This window comes from Emydura macquarii, unplaced genomic scaffold, assembly GCF_026122565.2.
Source record: "Emydura macquarii macquarii isolate MOO-44397 ecotype Brisbane River unplaced genomic scaffold, CSIRO-AGI_Emac_v2 contig_450, whole genome shotgun sequence".
In the NCBI taxonomy this organism is placed as follows: Eukaryota; Metazoa; Chordata; order Testudines; family Chelidae; genus Emydura; species Emydura macquarii.
This window is the reverse complement of record NW_027130587.1, coordinates 12847551-12873073: the sequence shown is the minus strand read 5'-3', so window position 1 is coordinate 12873073 and position 25523 is coordinate 12847551. Positions and strand designations below refer to the sequence as shown.

Below are 25523 nucleotides of genomic sequence, written 5' to 3'. Positions count from 1 at the left end.
CATGAGCAGTCCCAGAATTCAGAAGTGCTCTGTTGTTAAATAATCCTTTAGCATTCTCCAACCATAGCATTTTCCAACCATAGATCTCCAAGCACTTATCGAAAAAAGGTAAGCAGCATTAGCTCGGTTTTCTAGAAAGGGAAACCGAGGCACAAAGCAATTAAGTGACTTGCCCAGGTACAGACAATGTGTCAGTAGCAGGCAGGAGTAAAACTCAGGTCTCCTAAAGCCCAGTCTGGTGCCTTATCCGCTGGATCATGCTGCCTCCTTTCAACCAACAATCTTCCAGTAATTCAAATCCATTATTCTCATGTTTGCTTGCTTTTATTGAAGTTGCTCGAGATCTCTGAAGGACAGATTCAGAGGAGGATTAAAATTCCGATTAAGTCCATTTTTCGAGGTGTTTTGTGAGGCTCATTTTCGCATTGTAGAGCAACAAGATTTGGAAGCTCCACGCTTGCTTTGGACTGATTCTGGTCACGATGCGCTGACTGCCTTGGACAGACAGCTCCAGATGAGGCATCTCGAGAGGATGGGGATAAAAAGGGCCATCTTTCATTTTGTATAATTCTCAGAGATGGGCCCATGCCAAAACCCTGGAGGTGAGATCCCAACTCAGAGCTGTCCCTAGAATGGACCGAACCCAAACACCCTGAACTTTGGGGAAAGTTGGACTCAGATCTGGCTTTTGACTTTAAAGTTCAGGGGTGTGTGGAGCCAGAAGTTTGGTTTCATCCATTACAGAGATATGGGTTTTCCGTTCTCTCCATTTGCATTTGGAGCAGGCTAACGTATAGGTTTGGGGTCCAACTCTGATTATTTTTTTCTGGGGGGCCCTTGCAATCCTGCGGGAGCCCTGAGGCTCTCCTTTGCCTTCTCTCTTCCTTTAATCTTTCTCCGCTTCCAGGCCAATAGCCTTCTGGGCAAAGAACTCATAAACTATGGTTCTGTAACACAAAGTCCTTGAGCCCAGCCTGGATCACTGAACTGGGCCCAGATCTAACCCTTGCCCAACACCCCGGTAAATGGCCTATGCTAGGGAGGGTTGGGGGGGCCAGCCTGTGAACCTAGTCTTGGTTAGGACTGGGACTTGTTCAATGAAAACCACACACGCGCATCCCAAAAATGAGCATGTCATGCGTTTGCCAAGCCAGCTCCTATATTCAATATATTCTGAATTTTGTGTGTGTGCTTCTATCGGTCCTATTTTTGATTGATCCGTTCTTGGAGTGTTTTTAAATATATTTTTATCCTGTCTCCTGAACTGCCTGGGTGTTGACACACAATGCTCGGGGATTTTTCTTCTCCCTGCAGCAGACAGTGCGTTTATCAGCACCTGTCTGAGTGAATGAATGTGGCAGGACCGTTCTTCAGACTGGCAAAAGCTCTTGATGGAAAGGGAGCAGCCCTGATTTTTATCTGTGATTCAGATCTGTTTACATTCTGTAAAACCTAAGGGAAAAGGGGATAAAAGCTTCAGTTCAATGGAAGTCATGTTGCTAACCTCCAGTGCTAATAATTAACTAAATTATGCTGAATTAATTTGATGTAATTATTGGTGATGGAGCAAAGACAGTAGCCCAGAGAAAGTTTGAGAGACAGGAGGAACAGAAATCTTAACAATGCAAAATACTCCATAAATAGTGTCTTTTTTTGCCAAAATGAGTCATAAATACATAAAACGAGTTTATTACAGTCATCTGGCTTCACTCAATCCTCCAAATTACCCCACTGCCCAGACAAATAGCTGCAAAATGCAGCAAGTGAACTAGAATTAAAACAAGCCTTGATGAATTCGACACAGCTCTCAATACAAGTGTCTTTCCCCGTCTTATTATCTAAACAACATAGATTTAATAATACATTTTAAAGAGCACCACAATGCTTTTTCATTAGCCAAAGACATTAATTAAGAACATGCTTTTGTTACAATGTTTTTTTATGACTAGACAGGCAACCTGGAGAATGTTCATGGAATCTCTTCATTTGATTTGTATTTTATATCCAGATTTTTTTAGACAGATTCAGTAAAAAAAAAAATTAATTAAAAAGAAGTCATGCACTGCACCAAATGGAAAATTTCTGATTTGCTTTGGAAAAGTACACAGGGCTTTAATTTTTTGCTGTTAAAATATACAATGCAGTGGGAGTTAAGTCTTTTTTAGGACTGTCAAATGATTAAAACAATAATTGCAATTAATTGTGAGATTAAAAAAACAGTCATGATTAACTGCAGTTTTAAATGCACTGTTAAAAATAGAATACCAATTTAAATTTATTATAAATATTTTTAAATTTTTCTACATTTTGATTCTACATATTGATTTCAATAAAAACACAGAATACGAAGTCTACAGTGCTCACTTTATATTATTTTTATTACAAATATTTGCACTGTGAAAAAAAACAAATGAAATTGGATCTTTCAATTCACCTTAGACGAGTACCGTAGTGCAATCTCTATCCTGATAATGCAACTTACAAATGTAAAACTTTGTTCTATTTTTGAATGCAGTTATGTAAAAAAATGTAAAGTTTTAGAGACTTCAAGTTGAAGCATGAAGAGGCATATGCGTGTTTAGCATATCGGACACATACATACCTTGTAACACTGGCTACAATAAGGCCATGAGAATACCTGTTCTTGCTTTCATGTGACATTGTAAATAAGAAACAGGCAACATTATCTCCCATAAATGTAAACAAACTAGTTTGTCTTTGCGCTTGGCTGGACAAGAAGTAGGACTGATTGGACTTGTATGAGATGAATTTAAAAATACTGTTTCTTTTGTTTGTTTATCTTTTTTACAGTGCGATTAATCGGGATTGTTTGAAATCTACTTTGTTTTGTGGTAATTGCATGCATTAACTGCGATTAATTGACAGCCCTAGTCTCTATTTTTTAGCTCTCTGCCATGAATTAAAAAAAAAAGGCAGAGGAGGACAGAAAGCAAATTCCATGTGCTTGTGTTTGTTAAAACAACTACTGAGAAATGGACTAAAAATAGATGAAAAATTCTAACCACTGCAAGAAAAGTGTTGTTATCCTCTTACCCCCTTATACAAAGGTATGCACTTATAGGTATTAGCATAGCTCCACTTATAATGCATCCAACTGCCACAGACAGCAGGCACAATTACACAAATGTAATTCACAAAAGATAGGATCCTGAAATATAGACCAAGTTCAAAGACATGGGTCCCTACTACTAAGTTAAAAGACAACTGCTAATAGTAAGTTCCTTATCCCATTTGTGAGCCATTCACCATGCGTTCATGCATACACACGTACTAACACTGCAATTCTGTGTGTAAAGCACATCTTTTGTTGTCTTGTTACTATCTGACTGCATTGGATGGATGGATGGATTTAGCACCAGGGTGGTTGCTTTGCTTTTGTAGAAAGAAAGTTTACAATTAAAGCAGAATTTAGATAATAGCATCAGTATATTGAATATTTTACAGCCCTGAGGGGTTAGTAATATTTAACTCTGAATGGCTGTGTCTTACGCTGCATCGCTGCAGTTTGAAATGCAGTGTTTGATTTACATCTGTCATAACCCAATAAATATATGCGCTTTCCAACTTCTATTGCATTTTTATTATCCTTGGTGACAAGAATAAAAATATCACCTAAAACATCATCAATTATTTCAGAGGAGAGGCTCCAAGCACTCGGCTATATGAAATGAATGGTATTTTTCTAATTTGATAAGTAGGTGCTGCTGTACGCCTACGGATCCTATCCGCATCAAGAGTTCTGCTGATTCTAAAACAGAATTGATCTTTTAGAGCTCCTGTTAATTTCCATCAGCCTCCTATCAGACTCATCATTCCAAAGCAAGTTCTGGGACATGTATAATTTATGCATCTGATTTCAATAGATCATTCTCTGCCAACTTCTGAGGGGGCAAAATAAAAGTCTGTTTTCCACAGGGAAAGTGCTAATATATTTTCTGAACAACCGAGTAGACTCTCCTTGAGACTAATTTTTAAAATGATGATTTGGGAAGGGGGAATTGCTCTCTTTTGGTTTTTGAGTGCAGTTAGCACTCATGAAATGTGATGGATTGACTGAGGTCTCCCATCTATCCCCATGCGGGGGCTGGAAACTTCTCCTAGGCTGCCCCTCCAATGTGACTCAGCCCTGTCCCACAGGGCCTGCCCCGGGGGGTGAGTTAAATCTCCACAGCCTATTCAGTTCTTGGCTACTGTCTTGAGACTTGCCGGTTTATGGTGACAGCTTTTGTGATGTGGACACTTGCCCACGAGGGACTGACCAACTTATTTTACCTAGGCGAGCAAAGAGCATCAAGATAGTACTGGCTTTTGGTATTGTATTGCTCCTGAGTTGGATTTTGAGCATTGCCGGAGTCATGAAAGATTCTGTGTCCCATTGTCAATCCCTTATTTGAGTTACTGTCGTGGGTGTACTGACCCCACACTGGGCCAGAAGGGGTTAATGAGAGCCCGTGGGCTCAATCAGCCTTGCCCCACTATACTTGCAATCCATGTCAAGCCCAGATGGAGGAGTTTAAAAAAAAGGGATGAACCAGGCTCAGGTGGGGGTTGATTAGGAAGGGCAGCAGATCTCTGGTTCGCTCAGGGAGAGAATGTCCCGCCGACAGACAGAGCTGCCTGCAGCTGGGAGCACATGGACGCGGTGAAGGGATACTGGGAGAAGGAAGTGGGCCAAGGGTTCTGTGCTGGCAGAGAGGAAGATGCCTGCAGGGTATGGGGAGTGGAGAAAACGCACCTTCAATGGAACCAGCTGGATGGCAAAAGTGCTGAGAAGCTCTGGGGTGGGGCTGGAGAAGCGGTTTAGAGAGAGCCATGCTGATACACAGCGAGCCCGGGAAGAGGCCTAAGAAAGGTTGTGTTAGCCAGCCGTCCTGGGAGGCAGCTGGGGGTCAGCGTAGCCAAGCCCTGGCTGCTTATTAAAGGGTCCCTAGACTGGAACCCAGAGGAGAGGGAGGGGCTAAGATCCCCTACAAGCCCACTGAGGAAGGTGAGGGTGGAAACCTCAAGACGCATGCGGTATGGACTCCTGAAACCTCCTGATACCAGGGGTAAGGACTACGGAGTCTGGCCCTGGACTGAAGGCCCAACGTGAGGTCAACGGGCTATTGTTTGTTGGACTATTGGCTTACGCTGGAAAGGGTGAGGCTATGTAACTACTCAGAGGACTGAGTCGTAAGAAGCAGACCATCCCAGGACTGGAGAGGCTGTGAGCAGGGAGGTGCTGCTGCAGCACACCCCACCACAAAGGGGAGCACAGGCCAGTGAGTCACACCTCTACATTTAGCAAGAAAGCCCAATCCCTAGAAGGGGACAGAGTTGGTCTACATACAATGCAGACTGTTCAAAGCAGGGCGTGAACATCACCTTCAAAGTCACCTTGTCTTTCTTTTAATTTCTCTCCTGATCTTCTCTTACCCAGTTAACAAACCTACAATATGAAGTCTTTATCTACAAAAGAGGTACAGTGAGGGCAGTAATAATGCAAGATGCACCAGCCTGCTTTCAACCTTCCTTATCAGTCTTTCTTTCTCTCTTATACCATTGCTGCCTTTAAAACTTTTACTACAGCGATCAATTATAGTCTATTATTTGTATTGGGGTGGCACCTAGGCAGCCTAGTCATAGACCGGGATCCCATTGTGCTAGGAGCTGTACAAACACTGAACAAAAAGACATGGGAAAAAGTAAGGTTGATGGCCCAGATTTTGATTTTTGTTTGCATGGGTGTAATCCTCGAACAACTCTATTAATTTCAATTGTGTTATTTCAACTTATGCTAGTGTCAACTAGATTGCAATATGGCTTTCTATTTCTGTCTCCACTGAATCTCTATTTTCTTTGCAGTGTGGTTATTTAAAATAAATAAATAATTCTGGTGCCAGGGAGCCTGATCTAGCAGAATTTTAAAAGATCAGAGCACATCAGCTGAGTCTCCCAGTAGACATTCTAATGTGTTTACTACAAGATGCCTTATTGCACACCTAGATATGCAAACAATACTGACTTTGTAACTGTGACAATGTCATTGTGCCATTTCTTTAAAGCGTATTTAAATGAGAACTCTCCCTGCTATATTCTCTCTGTCAAAGTCACTTTTACATTTCTACTGCACAGTGAAATTAAAATGTTTTATTATCTTACTGCTTTAAAGTCTTTTGCCAAACACTGAACTGAAATAGATGCTTCACAACACTACTTCTGACTACTTTCACCTGGAAAAAAAAAATCAAACGTTTAGACAGGGTCTAATTAATTGTAGTTCTTATAGAATTGCCAGCCTCAAGGGGAAAAGAGTTGAAGTGACATAAGCTAAAGCAGAGAAAAGACTAACTTTTGGAGAATAGAGTGGAAGCCAGGTCAAGGTATACAAATAATAGTTACAATGAGCCTGTTCCAAAGCCCATCCAAGTCAACAGGAGTCTTAGCCCATAGTTAACAAAGGCATCAGTCAATGGAACTATATTATATATTGGGAATAATGCCATAAATGAGCTTATGCCGAACCTGCATAAGAATCTGAACACATTTTAGGGCCAAATTCTACCAACTGTACTTGTGTAAAAAGCAACTCACTCTACAAGTCGTCCCATTGAGAACAAATGTGATGTTAAATGAGTTGACTCATAGAGTAAGTTGCTACTCATCTGTGTAAAGGTGGCATGGTCTGACCCTGAGTCTTTAACAACGGGACCTCGCCTGTCTAATGCATTGCGCGCAGGACTGGGAATCAGGTACTCTTGGCTTCCAATTATGATTCTGATATTTGAGTTTGGAGCCCTTCAGTTTTCTGCCTAGTCTCTCATTAAACTAACTAACTAATCTCAGTCACATCAGTGTAAAGGGTTTGTTAAAGTCACAGGGCCAAATTCTCAGCTGGTGTAAATCAGCATATTCCATTAATAACCCTGGTGCTATGTTGATTTACAGTAGCTGAGGTCTGGACTATAGTCCTGGTAATTTTGTAACCACACTGGAGTGAACTCCAAATTTACAGTGGAGTTACTGAGATGAGAGGCTCGACCCAGCCATCTTTTATATTACCCAACTGCTTCCCAGGACTTTTGTGAGGTTTAATATTTCTGAAGCAATTTGAGGGTGCAAACGTTATGTGATATTAGCATGCTTAAAGCTTACTCAGTTATTAGCACTTAGTTACCTTAAGGAGAAGGGAGAAGGAAAAAAATCTATTAAAATAACGAGGAATGAATGGGAAAAAGAAGGAAGTTTACTGAAGGGGCCTAGTCAAAGATCAAATGAAAACCACAGTGGAAAGTTGCAAAGAGCCATAACTCTTCTGTAAACTACCATCCCATTTTTCTTTTCCATTCCTTCTCTTTCATTATAACCAATTTTTTTCTTCTCCCTTCTCTTTTTTGAAAAAACAAAGAAAATGAAAGTTTAAGACATATAATAAAATCCCAGCTTGTACCTGAAATGGTACAAACAGAATAAGGTAAACACAGATCAAGCCCCCTTCAGTACCTGGAATTCATTACACCTGATTCTCATTTATTCTAAGGCCACTTTACATCATTCTGGCCGTGTAAAGGAGATTTAGTATAAATGAGAATCAAGCTCATCAACTTTTCCCTTGACACCTTCCCCCCACCTAACTTTCCTTCTCCCCACACACTCAGCCCGGCTTTCCATTTATGTCATCACTGATTTGACTTTTCTCTTTTATGGATTATTGCCTGAAACAGCATTGCTACCTCTATTGACTATTTTCAGACTGTCCTTAAGAAAACTCTTTGGTTCCATTTGTAGCCCACATCCTGTTTCTGCCTCCCCCTCTTTTCGTTCCTAAAAATAAAACTGATGCAATTCGATGTGACATGACAAAATAGCACTGTGCATCGGTAGAAACTCTCTCAAGAGCAGTAATTAAAGAGAGTCGATGAAAGAGAGTGCAAAAGGAGTGGGAAAGGCATCCAGGACAGCTGGCTGTTCTTTAAAGAAACCTTATTGAGCGCACAGGAACAAACCATCCCGATGTGCAGAAAGAATAGCAAGTATGGCAGATGACCAGCTTGGCATAACCGAGAAATCTTCGATGAGCTTAAACACAGAAAGAAGTTTACAAGAAGTGGAAGCTGGGACAGATGACTAGGGAGGAGTATAAAGATATTGCTCGAGCATGCAGAGGTGAAATCAGAGAGGCCAAAGCAGAACTGGAGTTGCTGCTAGCAAAAGACATGAAGGGTTTCTACAGGTATGTTAGCAAAAAGAAGAAGGACAGGGAAAGTGTGGGCCTCTTACTGAATGGGGGAGGCAACCTAGTGACAAGATGTGGAAAAAACTGAAGTACTCAATGCTGGTTTTGCCTCTGTCTTCACAGACAAGGTCAGTTCCCAAACTACTGCATGGAGCAGCACAGTATGGGGAGGAGGTGAGCAACTCTCAGTGGTGAAAGAACAGGTTCAGGACTGTTTCGACAAGCTGCACACGCACAAGTCCATGGAGCCGGATGCAATGCATCTGGGGGTGCTGAGGGAGTTGACTAATGTGATTGCAGAGCCATTGACCATCATCTTTGAAAACTCGTGGTAATCAGGGGAGGTCCCAGACGATTGGAAAAAAAGCAAATATAGTGCCCATCTTCAAAAAAGGGAAGAAGGAGGATCCAGGGGAACTACAGATCAGTCAGCCTCACCTCAGTCTACGGAAAAATCATGTCCTCAAGGAATTCATTTTGAAGCACTTGGAGGAGAGGAAGGTGATCAGGAACAGTCAGCATGGATTCACCAAGAGCAAGTCATGCCTGACCAACCTGATTGTCTTCTATGTTGAGATGACTGGCTCTGTGGATGTGGGGAAAGCGATGGACGTGATATACTTTGACTTCAGCAAAGCTTTTGATACGGTCTCCCAAAGTATTCTTATCAGCAAGTTAAAGAAGTATGGGTTGGATGAAGGGACTATAAGGTGAACAGAAAGCTGGCTAAATCATCAGCCTCAACGGGTAGTTATCAATGGCTCGATGTCTAGCTGGCAGCTCGTATCAAGCGGAGTGCCCCAGGGAATTGGTCCTGGGGCTGGTTTTGTTCAATATCTTCATTAATGATCTGGATGATGGGATGCATTGCACCCTCAGCAAACTCACAGATGACGCTAAACTGGGGGGAGTGGTAGATATGATGGAGGGCAGGGATAGGATACAGTGTGAACTAGACAAATTGGAGGATTGGGCTAAAAAAAAATCTGATTGAGGTTCCACAAGGACAAGTGCAGAGTCCTGCACTTAGGATGGAAGAATCCCATGCACTGCTACAGACTGGAGACCAACTGGTTAAACAGCAGTTCTGCAGAAAAGAACCTGGGGGTTACAGTGGACATGAAGCTGGATATGAGTCAACAGTATACCCTTGTTGCCAAGAAGGCTAACGGCATATTGGGCTGCATTAGTAGGATTATTGCCAGCAGATCAAGGGAAGTGATTATTTCCCTCTATTCGGCACTGGTGAGGCCACAACTGGAGTATTGTGTCCAGGTTGGCCCCCCCCCCCGCTACAGAAAGAATGCGGACAAATGGGAGAGAGTCTAGCAAAGGGCAACAAAAACGATTAGGGGCCGACGACACATGACTTATGAGGAGAGGCTGTTTAATCTGCAGAAGAGAAGAATGAGGGGGGATTTGATAGCAGCCTTTAACTACCTGAAAGGGGGTTCCAGGGAAGATGGAGCTAGGCTGTTCTTAGTGGTAGTAGATATCAGAACTAGGAGCATGGGCTCAAGTTGCAGTGGGGGAGATCCGTGTTGGATATTAGTAAAATCTTTTTCCCTAGGAGGGTGGTGAAGCAGTGGAATGGGTTACCTAGGGAGATGGTGGAATCTCCATCCTTAGAGGTTTTTAAGGCCCAGCTTGACAAAGCCCTGGCTGGGATGGTTTAGTTGGGATTAGTCCTGGTTTGAACAGGGGGTTGGACTGGATGGCCTCCTGAGGTCCCTTCCAGCCCAAATCTTCTATGATTCTATGACAATCTGGCCTCCTTTAGACTGGAAAGGAAGAGGCTTAGAGGGGACTTGATTGAGGTATTTAAGATTATGAAGTGGAAGTTAGTGGAAATTGATCAATGCCTCCCTTTTAATATCCTTAATGTGGTCACTCAACAAAGCTAATGATAAGGAAAATTCACAGAGTGTGTAGTTAGTTTGATTACTACCTTGAGTTACATAATGTGTCAGGACACTTCTTAGTTAAGCATGAGAAGACTAGGCTCATCAAGTCTCAAATCTACAGAACATTTTGCTCTCATAGGGTTTGATGCCTCACCCTCCTGTACTGTAAAGCCAATACTTTTGAGCCAATATGGCAAGCCTGCTGCAGGATCAAGTCCTACAGGTGGGCTCCACTGCATTCCATTATGGTGAAGCTCTAAGCCATGCAGTAGGAAAAATGTGATGTATATATATGGTGGTGAGTGTCTGGACACAATGAAGAAAAGTCCACTATATACTCTCATGAGGCTCTGAGATAATGTGTGCACCTTCTGTCTCTTCTGTTTAATGGACTTGTCTCAATGTCTGGGCAATAACTGAGATGACAAGTTTGATTACACAGGTTGAAAACAGGCAAGAATTTTTGTAGCATGTTTCCTTCTGGGCCTTTTCCAAAATTACAGTGAAGTCCAGGCGTGACACAGGTCACATCTTAGACAGACACAACACCCAAACTTGTGAGGAGTGCAGCTTCCACTTCAAAGATGTTCACCTTTGGAGGGGAGAGAGAATGTTTATGAAGGTCTGTGATTGCCGCTGGTTTAAAAAAAAATGCTTTTAGATTATTTAATCCATGGGCAGTATTCCTATCAAGGGATGGTGGACTAGTAAAAAGAGAGAGAGGAGAAGAGCATTCGTTAATGTTCCAGTGCCCACAAGATCCAACGGATGAGCTATGCCTTAAAGTGAAGCTTCTCGCCAAAGACTGAATATTCTTTCAGCAGAAGTATCACTTTCTGTCTTCTTGAGGCTATCCTTTTAAATCCATCTGTGACTGGCACCCATGCCCTGTTTAAAATTGGCAGACCACCTTCTCAGCAGGCTCAATTCTATTTTAACACAGATGGCACGAGGGTAGGCATGCCAGTGAAGCAGTTTGTACATCATGCTTCAGCTTTATGGGCCAGATTCCCATCCAAGAAAATCAAAATGGCAATCTATGTGTAGCATGTCTGCCACCAGAATCAAAGGAACATGCCTTCACTAACTCTGTGTTTAGCTATCAAAGTTTTGCTAAATTATCAGAATTTGATTCATGATCAAAGTCCACAAATAGCTTCCATTCTGGCCAGGTTCTGGCACTGATGAATCAGTTTGTTTTTTCACTAAAGGAGGGAAAAAGTAATATAATGAAGTCTCTATCCCTAAACAGATCAACAAGAGAGGTACTCTTGACAAAAGTGGTTCAGCATCCATGCCAAATATCCTGCTGAATATGTCAGCCAGGTGCAGATGTCAGCTGCACAACTTTCCATAACTTCTTTGTGAGGGAAGCCAGCACATGGTTTGTATGGCTTTTTGGGGACAGACTGGATTTTGAGTGTTTTTTACCATGGTTGATTACAAGAATATTAACCATTGACAGCAACTTCTGTAGAAATACAGGACCTGTCCTTAGTGGCAGACCAAGCAGTATTAACGGAGTTAACAGAGGAAGTCTCTCTTGTGGTCTGTCATCACTGCAGCTAGACACATGCAGGCCAATTTTGTGCTGAATGACACTGCAGCCTTACTGCGGTCAGTGGGTGCAAGTCAGGATAGAATTTGGCCTGTTCTTTATGCAATGGGTGCACGACATAAGCAAAACAACATTCCACTTCCGTTAAAGTCAATTCACAGCCCCATTTTGGAAGCAATCACTACCTAGCAATCCCTTTGGCTTCACAATAGTAAGCACTACGATTTGGTGGTGGTTGCAGAATCAAGCCTTTAGCTTGCTGTGTGGTTAACATTAATGGGGGATTTCAATCACCCTGCAAAATTAGGAGTGCCATGGCTTCTCAGGAAGAAGGAAGGTCTTGTGGTTAAGGCACTCAATCGGCATGTCAGATGTGAGTTTTATTCTCAGCTCTGCCATCGTCTTCCTTTGTAACTCAGGCAAGTCACTTGGAGATGATATATCCTTGCTTCTCCGAGGTGTGGGGAGGATAAATGTACCCTAAAAAAGCCTGTAAATTCATAAGCATCCTGCTACTCCGAGACACCATAAAGCATTCACCGTTGATTTATGCAGAAAGATGAGTAGGACCCTGATCCGTAAGCCCCCTCAAGTCAATGGGAGGTTTTCCATTGAGTTCAGTGGGCTTTGGGTCAGGTCCTAAGACAACTTATTAAGGGTAAATTTAGTACTTGCCTGATGGCAAAGATGTGTACGGTAATGATGATGATTACCTCAGATATGGAATATATGCATTAAGATTACCATACTAAATAACCTTCTCTGGTATTTGGAAGAACACACCTGTTTGAGTACGGACTTATCTCCAGAGACCTGAGTAAAAGCACAAGTTCAGTTTGTTTGTTCTTTTTGCACGGGCCTAAAATATTGCTCATGCTTCGTATTCCTGAGATTTGATCAGTCGTCAGTAGAACAAATTGCACCTGGGTATGTGTTTGGCTCTGAGAGTAATAATACCTTCCCTTAGATGGGCAGGATGTGTTTTTATCTGTAGGCACTTCAGTTCGTCAGGGTGGAGTGGACCTGAAAATATTCTGGCAGCTTAAGACTCTAGCAAAATTACAAATCCTATAATTGCATGTTCATGTCCTTGTTACCTGAAATCCTGCAATACGATCCAGCATTTCTGAGACAGAACAAAACTAAATATTTATTAACGATATTCTTATGTCAGGTGACGCTTTTGTCTAACTGTAACTGACAGTGGAACGCTAGTAGCTGTTCTGAACTAAATGCAATACACATAACAACAGCAGAACCCATCTACCATGCTGAGTTAAATAATCCATCTGTAATCTTGATGAAAGTAGCCTTCACAATATTGTTACATTTGGAATCTTTACTGACAATTCACAATTAGAACTGTGCTATTAAATTTGTCAACAGGGTTGGGTTTTTTTCTCTGCGTACAAAATGCCGTTAGGGAATCACTCACAAACAACATGTGCAGTTAGATAACTAACCGGCGCTTGCTTTATCATTTTTGCCATGTGTTTGTGCTTGGCATTTTCACTTTTGTCCCTGTGTAGGGCAAATAGGTTCCTGATAAATTTAATAAAACCAAGGATTGGTCTACACTAAAGCAAGACCGTGTACTATAGACATTTCCTACATCAGCTGAAGGGGTTTTCCATCAATATAGTTAATCCAGCGCTTCTACCCCAGAAGAATTCTTCCATCAACCTAGCTGCAACTACACTGGGGGTTAGGTCGACTTAACTACATTGCATAGGGAGTGAAATATTTTCACAGCCTGGAGCAACGTAGCTAGGTCAATTTAATTTGTAAGTGTAGACCAGGCCTGAGGCTCCACTTACAGCAATCAGAATGAGGGAACTTTAATTATCTTCACAGATTAGGTTTGTCCTCCAAGTCCAACAATAAGCAACAGAGACCTGCAGTAAAGAATCAATTGTTCATTATCTCCTCTTCCTCACCTCAGTACTCAACGCACCATCAATAAAACAGTCCATATAAGCCTATGTAGGAGGAAAGCACAAATTCATCAGCGTATGATCTTTCATCCTTGCTTAATTGGTTACGTTACATGTGAATTCATGGCCTTCAAATGAACAGGTCGGTGCTTTCAGTAATCCACTCACAACGATGCATTTTAATGCACCACACTACCTTAAATTCTAAATAGGGAGTAATCCTACCACCCTCGATAAACCTGAGCCTGTCCAACTTTCCTGATGCTATGCTTTCCAGAATAAGAAAATAGCTGAAACATTATAAAGAGCTATGGCAAAATTCTAGCCTTCGGAAGACTGCAGTGCTCTTCCTGATTTCACAGGGAGTCACGCTGGTGTGTCTGACAGCAGATCTTAGCCCTTTCATGGGCTGGAAAACGCATGAGTCCTCTTTGGGATAGGCAACCGAGGAGTTCCCTACACTCCTATACAGAAAGCAGCCGATGGGCTTCTCAGCCTTTCATTTGCCATCGCAGCAGTGGAGGAGGTGCTGGGGAAGTGGTGCTCACTTGACAAGGGGGCTCAGGATCCTGGCACAAGCAGGGCCCAAGCATAATTTTTTTGGACCCAGTACAAACTTATAACACGGGCCCCCTCCCCCCACACACCACAATCCATCGTCCCGTACATACAATCTCATGAGCCATGAAAAATTTTTTCCTCATGGTGATGGAGGTTGCAGCCTGGGCCGGGCCTCCCAAGGCCTCGGTAAAGTGTACTCTTTCCCCCCCATGTGGGGGCTCTGGGTGCAAGAGCAGCGGAGGTAGTGCTTATTGCTCAGCGCCGTACTTGCACTGCCTGAGACCAGTCTCACCCTTATATTAGGACATGGGCTCCAGGAGAGCTGCATGCAACTGGGAACCTTCTAGCGTGAGAATAACTGCTTTACGTGAAAACCAATGATGCACGAACAGTCAAATAAACAAAGCGCAGTACCAATATTTTACAGCTCTACGAGGCAGGCAACAGCCTAGCCCTGGACACTTTGATTAAGCGGGTTCTCTCCTTTGTTAGAAGTTCTTTGCTGTAGTCAACATGTGGCTGCACGGTTTGGTGAAAAATCAATAAAATAGACTAACTCTGCTGCTGTAACTCCAGTGCTAACGTCTTCATTCAGGGCCCCAATCAAAAGCTTACTGAAGTTGATGGGATGATGCCTGTTGACTTCCATGAGCTATCTCACATGGCACTTCATATTCGAAGATGTTTTCAGAAGCGAGATGTTATTCAAAAGAACAACAAGGAACAGAACATACTTCAGACCACTCTGCCCTCCCGCGCAGGATATAAATACTTGACAACCCACTGCAAAATTCTGAACTCATTGATGTTGATGAGACACTGGAATTGACATCCACAGAGTTCATCTGTATTTTTACTGGTGTAACTTAGATCGGAACCTGGCTCTACCGAGTACAATAAGGCAGTAAAGGTATAAGTAAATGAGGGCGTTATCAGTGTTTGGCAAGACCTACTCTAGGTTAAATTGAACCAAGTTTACCATGTCATACTATGATCTTTTAAGTAGAAAGATTGTTCGTTGATTCTTCCAGTGAAGGACACACCATGGTGTCTTCAAGCACTCACATACTGCACTTATCATTGTGGTGTAACAACCTGAATAAACTAGAAATTGGTAGTACTGTGTAAAACTTTTTAGATCAAGTCACATGAGGCCATACAAAGGTAAAAGTCTAATTTGAGTCAGTAGGACATGCACTTATAAGAGACCTAGTTCAAACATGGCAAAAGTAGTTGTAAGCCTACTGAACAATTCCAGAACTGGCCCAAGAACTGCAGCATCAGGCATGTGAAAGGTACCTTATAACAGTAACGTTATCATTCATATGAACTTTTTTTTTTTTTTTTGGTGAGTAGTAGATAAGCCATTTCAGGGTCTTTGATAGCCATCTTAGATCCATTCTGCAGGAAAAAACCCAACAATTTAGGATTGTTAATGAACTTTTTGTTAATATACCTGCAGTTAGGCATCCCATCAGGATATTGATGATGCCCTTTCAGGAGCACATTGTCCTTTGCTGTTAACATGTGGCATACATAGTAGCCAAAGTGCAATGCAATTAACTCTTTCCCAGTCCAAAATTTAAACCAGCAATTGCTTATATAATTTACTTAGCAAAGCATCTGGCTAAGAGAACTTTCCAGCTCTGTCCAAAATATGCCTGATTTAGCTTTATGAACAAGATAAAGCAATATCCGTTGCTACACTTCATTGTTTAGTACTGAATGTGGTCTAGGGCCTAATTTTTAGTTAGATTAGGGTCCCTTTACAGCACGCTGGCTCCTTGATGCTGCTAAGCGTTATACTATCTTAATGTAAAGGTGCATCAGGCTCCTCCTAGCCGCTTTTAAAATCTCTTGTGGGCCTGATTCTCAGCGGGTATAATAAGTGTAGATTCCATGACCTTGGTGGAGCTGCTAGCTGAAGAACTGGCCCCGTATCGTCTGCTGACCTCAGAGTACAAAGCACACCACTCATCTGTCTCTCCATATTAAGTCACTTCTGACTGAAACAAACTGATATCTCTGCATGTTCTGACGTTACTGTCAATAGCCACATCAAAAAGCAGAAATGTGTGGTCACGGGATTGAACTGCTGCAGCCAGGAAGAGCATCTGCATAGCACCAGGTCTCTGCTTCTTTAGGATCCAAACTGTCTTTCTTAAATCCCTAAATCCCCCCTCCAAAATGTAGTGAATTTTTGGAAAACATGTAATTGTCTTCCATGCACATGTGCAATCCTTACTTCCAGACAAAACCCTGAGCCTAGGTGTGACAGTTCAGGGCAACTGCACTTGCATTTCCCCCCCTCATGGTCCAGCAAGGGCACCTTTTTGAGGCTCCCGGCACCTCAGCTATCACCTCTCTCTGGTGGAGACCAGCACTTCTCTCTCTCTCCTTTCTGGAGTTTTTTTAGGCTGCACAGTTCCCTGCCTACACTGTGATATCCCCAGCAAGCCAGACGACCAAAACAACCAGCATCTGCCCTTTGCTTTCTCCCCAAAGGCTTATAAACAGTGTAATTGCCCACGGCCACCAGTTACCACACCACTCTTTCTAAAGAAGCACATTTATTCTTAGGGTGAAAGCATTACAGAGAAAACATATTCACAGCAATAAAAGAACATGCATGCTAAAGTGCTTACCATTGGTCTCCCCAACCACATGCTTGAGCTCCGGCAGGTGTGATTCTGTCCAACCCTTCCCTAAGGATCGGGGGGCCACTTGGTCAGAAGGGGTCCGTTTGCTGGACATAAAGAAGGCCCTGAGGCAGTTTAAACTCAGGCTATTTATTCTAAAGTCCTGTCCTTGTCTGGTCTCTGGAGAACCCAGTTTGAACCAGTATATGTGAGCCACTCCAGTGATGGTACCTCTTGGGAGGTGTTATTACCCCCCACTGGTCTTAGTTCCTGAAGGGCTGTATTCACCCTCCCCCAGAGAATTCCATAGAGTCCCTCGCCCAGAATGACACATAAACTTAACACAATAAGATCTCCCAAATTGCCCTAAAAGGAAACTGCCATATCTGTCACACTATGGTCATTTGAGATCAATATCCGGGGATGAACAGAACCTATTTGTTTTGTTTAATTTGTCATTTAGTTTCTGCTTATCTGTCATTTGTTTTCACATGCTTGTCACAGACTAACAAAGGGAGAGAAAAATAATTATAATTAAAGGCTATGTTGACCAGACATGATGAAAATGTACATACAATGTGAAAGACAATTTGTTATTTGTAATATGAGAACAGCAGCCACACAAAACATGATCAGAGACCTCTCTTGGCAGGTGCTGTATAAACACTTTAGTAAGAGATAGTCACTGCACGAGAATGCTTTAAAATCTAAATAGCCAAGAAGAAAAATGGTGGGAGCAAGGAAGCATTATTACCTCCATTTTACCTCCCCTCCCCAGAGGGGGATTTGAAGCACATCTAAGGTAAAGACCTCATCCAAAATCATTGACACCAGTGAGCTATGGATCAGGTAATAAGTGACTTGCCTAGGAAGCTTGTAGCAGATCCGGGGATGGAGTCTGAGAATTTGAAATTCAATGGGAATTATGCATCTAACTCCCTTAGGCGTCTTTTGAAATCCCAACCTGAACACAGATCTCCTGAGTCCTCGGACAGTGTGGTAACCACAAAGCCATCCTGTCTCATGCATATTTTTTATGATGTCATGATTGGATGTATATTTACATATGTCGAGAAAAAACAGATGCCCTCTAGCTAAAAATTTAATAAAATATTATTTTAGAAAGAAATTGTTTATAAAGATTAGTAATTAGCTGAATGGTGAATCTTGGCTATGTGCTGTTGCATTTGTCTTTTTTGCAATAGTCGTATTTTCCATTCCAACTGGAACAAAAGCACAAAGACACTATTGTGTATCTATAAATCATGATAAAACACAAATGGAGTCAACACACATTCATGTTCCTCTAAATTTCCCTTGTCCACGGGGCATGCTGGAAGTTTATACAGCCGGATAATCCAACAAAAGACTCCCATCGCTCACAATGAAGGAGTTAATTTCTGTGACCCAAATATGGAGACCCATTTTAAACTTGCTGAAAATTGCTTTTTAATCCTAGCTCTCGAGGATTTCCTTTGAAACCATCTGCTGTGCACCCTGGGTACGCTATTTCTGCATGCAGAATTACTATACTATAGACCTTCTTTTTGTACCCAATACGTTACAGCACATTTCTGAAATAAAGTCCATAGTTTTCATATTTTCCTTTTTGTTTTCTGACTTCAAGCACAGATTAGAAAACAATCGTAAAGGTTAAAAGCAATTATAAATGTATATCAAGGGCAAATAGGACTACAATTCTTTTTCCTTTGCAATATTTTGAAATAAATCTAAAAATATAAATATATATTGAGACTCTGATTCAGGAAAGCATCCTTATTCATGAAAGCTCTTACTTCTCATTGGAAAGTGCTTACTTCTCATTGGAGCCAGTGGGACACAAGTACATGCTTAATTTTAATTCTCTGAATAGGGATGGACTTAAGCAAGTGCTTTTCTGAATCAGGGCCATAGTTTGGATATTGGAAGGTAACACTAAAATGCACCATAACTAGAGCCGGATACATATAATAAAAATGTTTGCAGCTACTCGCTTGAATTTTTAAATGATTTATTTTCGGACCCAATGTGAAACCCTTTTGCATTTGCTTTCTGGGAACGTTTGTGCCGTCGGATTTTACTGGCGCAAATGTTGGCGGAGAGTGAATTTTAAAGTCAGTTCAGGAAACGGAATTCTAAATTGGCATGTGCCAGTGCTTGTTTCAGAAATGTTTAATCACAGCAAACCCATACCAGGGTTCTTATCAGACCAATCACAGCTCCCTGAAAGCGTAGGACGAACAGTCTCACAGCGAACTGTTTGCAAGCAGTCCATTGGATCACTCCATAGAGTTCAACAACAACAACAATGGAATGCTTTCAGCAATAAGTACGTTTGAGGAAATTGCAGTCTGTCTGCAAACATTCTGAGAACAGAGGAGGAAGTGCATTATTTGCTTTGTTCTAATCATATCAGGTGCAAGTGCAATTAACCTCTATGAAGAGGGCCAGCCTATGGCCTATGCCAGCACCCCTTAAGTCCCATGTGAGACTGAGGCCAGATCCTCAAAGGTATTGAGGAAACTAAATCCCATGGTTGGGTGCCTAAATACCTCTGAAGATGTGGGCCCAGGAGGTAGATGAGTTAGGTGCTGGCCCTCTGCATAGGGATGTATGTCACCCCTCATGGTCATTGTCATAAACAATAAGCAACTGGCATGCAATGTAGGTGGATAGGAATATATAAACTTGACTCTCTGACCAAAATACTCAATTGCCTAAATGAAGACAGAATTCCATATTCTTTGATTCATTGTTCCAGCACGTGAGCAATCAGTGCTGGAAATGATTAATATACAGGAGAGATGTACACATGCAGATGTTCAAAGAATGTGAGGGGGGAAAAAACCCAAGCAAATCATTTTATTTCAGTAATAACAGATGTTGGAGCATCATCTTGCAGCCATGTAACTTTTAATACGAAATGGCTTTCAGAATGAGGGGGTGTGGAATCAATGCCAAATTACCCATTTATTTCAGCGTTTTCATTTTAATGAGATCCTGTATCGTTTTGTCTTTACAGTTGTCCTTCTCTAATAATCCGCTGAAATGAGTTTTATCTTAAGCATCAGTGAAAGAGAATCAGCTGGTTTTAAATGTTTTTTCCCTCTCTGTGTCTGTCAGTAGAGACAAATTCTGCTCTCTCAGCAATGCAAATCTAGAGTATTCCACTGAAACCTGTGGAGTTATTCTGGATTTATGCTGTTTTAATTGAGCAGATTCAGGCCCTATTGGTTTCTTTAAAGTGGTTGGCCGATGCATACGCTACCTTACTGAAGATCACTCCTCTGATACCAGTGAGTGGGCCAGCCTCTGAAAGTCCCCAGAATACAGGGATCACAAAAATAGCTTACAGCCATCTTTGCTCCCCAATCCATTCCTGTGCTCAGTTCAGGAATGGACTAACTGAGGGCTGTCTACACGAGAAACTTTTACTAGCATAGTAATGTTGTTTAGGGGGGTGATTTTGCTTTTTATCACATTTTAATGCCAGCAAAACACTAGTATAGACACAGCTGATGCCAGCAAAAGAGTGTTTTTGTTGGTATAACTTATTTCACTAGGGGAACTGGTATAAATTACACCAGCAAACACGTTCTTTTGCTGGTATAAACTGCCTCTGCACTAAAAGGGATTTCCTGGTATAGCTATGTTGGCAAACCCTTTCTAGTGTAAGCATGGCCTCAGATTCGGGGCTATATCGCTTCACTGAGATTTGAATGATTTTACAGGCCATGTTTCAGCTAAACACAATGGAAATTGCAAGGTCTCTTGTTTGTTTTTTCCAGGTTGATTAGACGTGAGGCTTTACTTCCACTACAATCTGCTGTCTGCAGATAGGGCTTGCGTCTGCTGTTGAGTGAGGACTCTAGTAACTATCGTGCCTCCCAACCAGCTTGTTTGCCTACGCTGCGTAAGTCCCATTAACTTGTTTCTCACATAAACCAGAAGCTAGGATGTCTTTAAAAATACTGACAATGTATAAAAGCCATTCAACCCTATTAGACCTTTCCCCCTAAAGTATTAGGAGCAAAATTCTTTGTGGGTGTAATTCCATTGACTACAAGGGAGATACATCAGCAGGAAGCTGGTCCTTCATTTTCACTGGATAATATTTAACTGCTCTTGTTCAACTCCAGTAACTGTGCCTAAAATACCAGTTGGTAGATTTATAGTGTCTGAATGAAAATGCACATGTTATTGGTCCAGTTTTGCAGAGATTTATACATGGTCCACTGTCCTGAGCTTCTCCCCCCCTTGCACCCTGGACACCAAGGCAACTGAGTTGAGAGCTTGGGAAATCAAAGTTCTACAGCTGGGTTAGTGGGCCCCAGTGTAACCTGAACAGGCCTGTTCACACTCAGTAGTCAGTGTTTGCCAAAGCAGGCCCCGAGGTATTAGTAGAGGAATATTTAAATTAGGGGTCATATTCTCAACCGGTGTAAAAACCAGGATAGCTTCACTGAGAATCTGGCCCACATATAGTCATGGTAAGAATGTGAAGTTGACATTGATGTCGACAGAATAACACTAGATAGAGCTGAGCTAAGGCCCTGAATTTCCAACCTGCCTGTCTGCTTTGTGTTACCTGTATTCAGCCCTCTGACTTGGGTATACTCAGGGCCCAAGCATCATTTTTTCAGGCCCTGTACAAACTTGTAACCCGGGCCCCCTCCCACACACATATCACAATCCCTCATCCCGTACATACGATCTCATGAGCCATGAACATTTTTTTCCTCATGGTAATGGGGGTTGCAGCCTGGGCTGAGACCCCCAGGGCCTCCAGGCCCCGGTAAAGTGTACCCTTCCCCCTTCCCCATGTGGGGGCCCTGTGTATGCTTGGGGTTTGTCCTGATTACAGCCATCAGGCCAGCCACATGGATGCAAACTCCAACTGTAGATAATGTTTTTCACACCGGTGCCGCTTCCCCTGGTTTCAAGCAAGGGTAAACTCCTCTGGTGCAAAGAGTGGCTTTGCCCATCTGCACTACTAATGCACTTCCAGCAATGTCTGGAATTGGGCAAAGTTTGGACAAAGTCCTACTCAGGGCTAGCCCGAGCTCTGTCTTTTCTATTCCATCTCTCTTAGGTCTCTGAAGTACACTGATGAGCTAACCAGGAGTGAAAGGGGATTTACTGAATACCAGAATGGTGTATTTTAGTCATTCTGGATGCTTTTTAGTCTATATCTTTTAGTCATAAGATCTCTAGAAATTCTCTATCAATGAACTACAGTATATCTTTATGAACAACTCTTTGATGTGTTTTACAATCCATTGAAGTATGGCTGCAATCATTTCTCTTTTCTCCATTCATGAAGTGTCTGCATAAAAATGAGCTGAAAGCAGTATCCAGCTTAGGGGAAATGAAGTGTTGTCTGCCTTTCTGAAGTGCCCTCCATTGTAGATATTTATAGATATAGATATAGATATGTATGTTACTATATATACACACAGAGTTCACCCCTGGAACGTGGGATGCTTGCTAAGAAAGGATGGGACATTGAGCAGCTATAAGAAACCACGTCCACAGCCATGTGTTTTAGTCAGATGGGGGGCATTCAGACACACTGCCTCTGACACTGCACAAATAAGTGCAGGAAAGTTGCGCTAGCAGTCATTCTACCATGATTCTGACTTATAGTACACTGAATGCAATCAAAGTAAACAGCACAAGCTTAGCTTCACTGACTCCCCTCCCCCTGTCTGAAGGTCAAAGAACCTGAAACTTATCTTTTGACACCGGTCTCTACCATCTGACCTAGTCCAAGTTCCTGATTAGATCCAATATGCCCTACCTTACCTTGTCTCTGTAGCCTTCTGTAGTGAGGCAGGGTAGCCTCCCTCCAAGCTTGAGAGCAAGGGACCACTACATTCCCCCTCATGGGTGGAGCCAAACCAGCCATACCCCCCATGTCGGCAGCAGAGGGGCATGGCAGGAAGTATAAAAGGCGGGCCCTGCAACTCAGTTGGGCTGGAGCCAGGGAAAGAGGCAGATGTCTCCAGCCTGCTGCAGAACCCCAGAGCTGAAACGGCGCTGTGCAAGCGCCCTGCCCTTGGAAGCAACTGACTGTGGAGAGGAGTTGCCAGGACTGCCAGCAGCTGTATACCCTGGGGAGACGGAGGACCCTTGGATTGTGGAGCCCTACACCGGGACTGCGGTAGGAAGTAGCCTAGGGAAGCCAGACTTTAGTCTGGTTGCGCTGCTAGAGAGCAAGTCAGTGTGTTTTGGTGGGATCCCCGCTGACCCTGTGGGGGAACTGTTAGAGCGCTGGGCTGGGACCCGGTGGAATAGGGTGGACCCAGTCCTTCTATCCCGTTGCCAACCATCCCTGGGGTGGTGGCCTGCTTCCTCTTGGCCAGGAGGCCTGTGCTGTGGTTTTGACTTGCCCCAGCCAGAAGGCTGTGCGGCCCCAGGCTGTGTTTGCTGGCTTCCTTAGCCAAGACTCTTATGCTAAAGACTGCTCATTGTTCTGCCCCACCCTGAGGGTCAGAGCCCAGACAGTGATTGACATCTGCCCTAGCCCGGAGGCGTGGTGGGGCTAATGCAGTGCTTCTCCACCCGTGGGCTGCTTGCGGCCTACTCACCACACAGCTGTGGCCTATGTGACATTCTCAGAGCCGTACAGGTAGACTATATGTTGCGTGGATGCGGCCCCCATAACACACAGAGCTGCGTATGCGGCCCACAATGGTAAATAAGTTGAGAACCACTGGGCTAGAGATTGCTTACTGCTCTGTCCCACCCAGAGGGCTTGAGCCCTAGACCGCTAACTGACTGTGGTTTGTTGCGAAACTGTGGCCTCCCTCTGAGCCTGAGATCCAGGGACCACCGCACCTTCTCTTCCTGTCTTTGTACAGTCAGATGCCAAGCCCAGCAGCTCCTGAGAACCTTTCTGCTGGCCTCCTGGCTGGAATCTACTTTGGCTTTCTCTCTGTACTGTGCTTCCTTGTGTACATTCCTTACGTACTCCACAGCATTAGATTCAGTGGTGGGTGAGGCTGCAAGAGCAGGTAGGGATATCAATAGGGTCTGAAAATATGAGACCAGACTTGCTGTTAGGTGGGGGTGGAAGGCACGCTAGGAATTGCGGGTTAAGAAGGAAGTAGCTGGGGACCTATTGAAAGTGAAATTTTCCAGGCATTTTGGTGAGTTGCAGGGGGAAGAGAGAGATGGGAATGGCACTACAGAAGTTCAAATTCAGGTTTAGTGGGAGGCAGGGCCCAAGCATAATTTTTTCGGGCCCAGTACAAACTTGTAACACAGGCCCCCTCCCACACACACACACACCACAGTCCCTCACATCCCATACATACAATCATGAGCCATGAAAGATTTTTTTACATCATGGTAATGGGGGTTGCAGCCTGATCTGGGGCCCCCAGGGCCTCTGGGCCCTGGTAAAGCGTACCCTTCCCCCCCCATGTGGGGGCCCTGGTTGGAGGGATATATGAAGGTTCCAGCCATTATTTTCTTGTGACCTGGTTCATTTTACCCTAGTTCTAGAGTTAGTCCATTTTTATCTGATGAATGGCTACAATGGAGCGCACGGTTGGCCACACCTAGTAGGAAATATGAAGTGACATAGTCTGGTTGGTTTGTTATTGACAATGCTTCTATAATAAAAACATTGCTCTGTGGGGAGCTATATATTTGTATGCATACGACTGAAGATTTAACTAGCATTTAGGGCATACACAAATAATCATCCAGTCCAATGCCTATTCAAGTCAATGGGATTCTATTGCCTTCAGTAGGCACTGGGTTGGAGCCCAGGTGAAGTGCTGGGCATTCAAAACTCTGATCAACTCTCCGTCTCACTCAGCATCAGGCCAAATATAAGTCGTCTTAAACGATTACATTGTGTAATGGGTTTTTTTTTCCTCTCCAGCCTAAACTGTCTGAGATTTATTTTTAGCTACTTTGTTTTATTAGTACAGGCTTGTTAATGTTTCAGTTCCCATTTTCATGAACTTTTTAAACGTACGAATTCTCAGCTTTTTTAGTCCTTAGGTGCAGACAAGTTTTCTTTAAGCATTCATACTTAAAATTAATGCCATGTGAAAAAGCGTACAGGAGCCTAAGGGTTAATCTTCTCTTGCCAAGAGTGGAAAACTTAACCCTGCTATTGTCACCTTCAGGGACAGACAAGTTTTTCCTGTCTGAGGCTGTCATGAGGGCATTTGAGGTAAAGGATCAATGCGTTAACAGGTGGGTGTGGAATATGACATTTTTCTTAAATGTGCTCCTCAACATTTGTCCTTTTGTAGAGCGGCTCCTTAATGGGGACAAATGGAGTGAAGGGAAATCAGAAAAATGCAAATTAGGTGCTTATTTTAGTTAAATCAATCTCTGTAAGGCTCTCGTCTCTTACCAAGCATGTGTTTAGGAGGATAATTATTATAATTGATTAATGCAGAAAGCTTATTTTTACCCTGCGTGCAGCATTTAGAGTTTTGCAGCCACTCCCTCTGAGCCACATGGTTCAAAGGTAGGAAAGAGAACTTTAAAAGAGTTTCCAGGCAAAATTTCAGATTATTTCATCCTAAATTGTATCCTTCAAAAACCCCACCCCTAAGAAACATGCTGTCCACATAAACCTCGTATTTGCAGGTGCCAATCAAATAATTGCATACATGGACTTGTAGACTTTGGTTTTCTCTGTGGATGGCTCTGTCCTCCTTGTTA

The 25523-nt window shown here is 42.9% G+C and overlaps 1 long non-coding RNA gene across 2 annotated transcripts in view; it reads left to right on the top strand.

The window, feature by feature from the left end:
* LOC137146446 (uncharacterized) overlaps positions 1-25523 on the top strand; it is a 99065-nt gene that overhangs the window by 59870 nt on the left and 13672 nt on the right. Inside the window, exons 3-4 of one of the 2 annotated variants that reach the window (XR_010917944.1) lie at positions 20621-20745; positions 21925-22082. This is a non-coding gene — a long non-coding RNA (uncharacterized lncRNA). Of the gene's footprint in view, positions 1-20620; positions 20746-21924; positions 22083-25523 lie in introns of those variants that run through there. The other variant, XR_010917943.1, reaches the window with a different exon arrangement.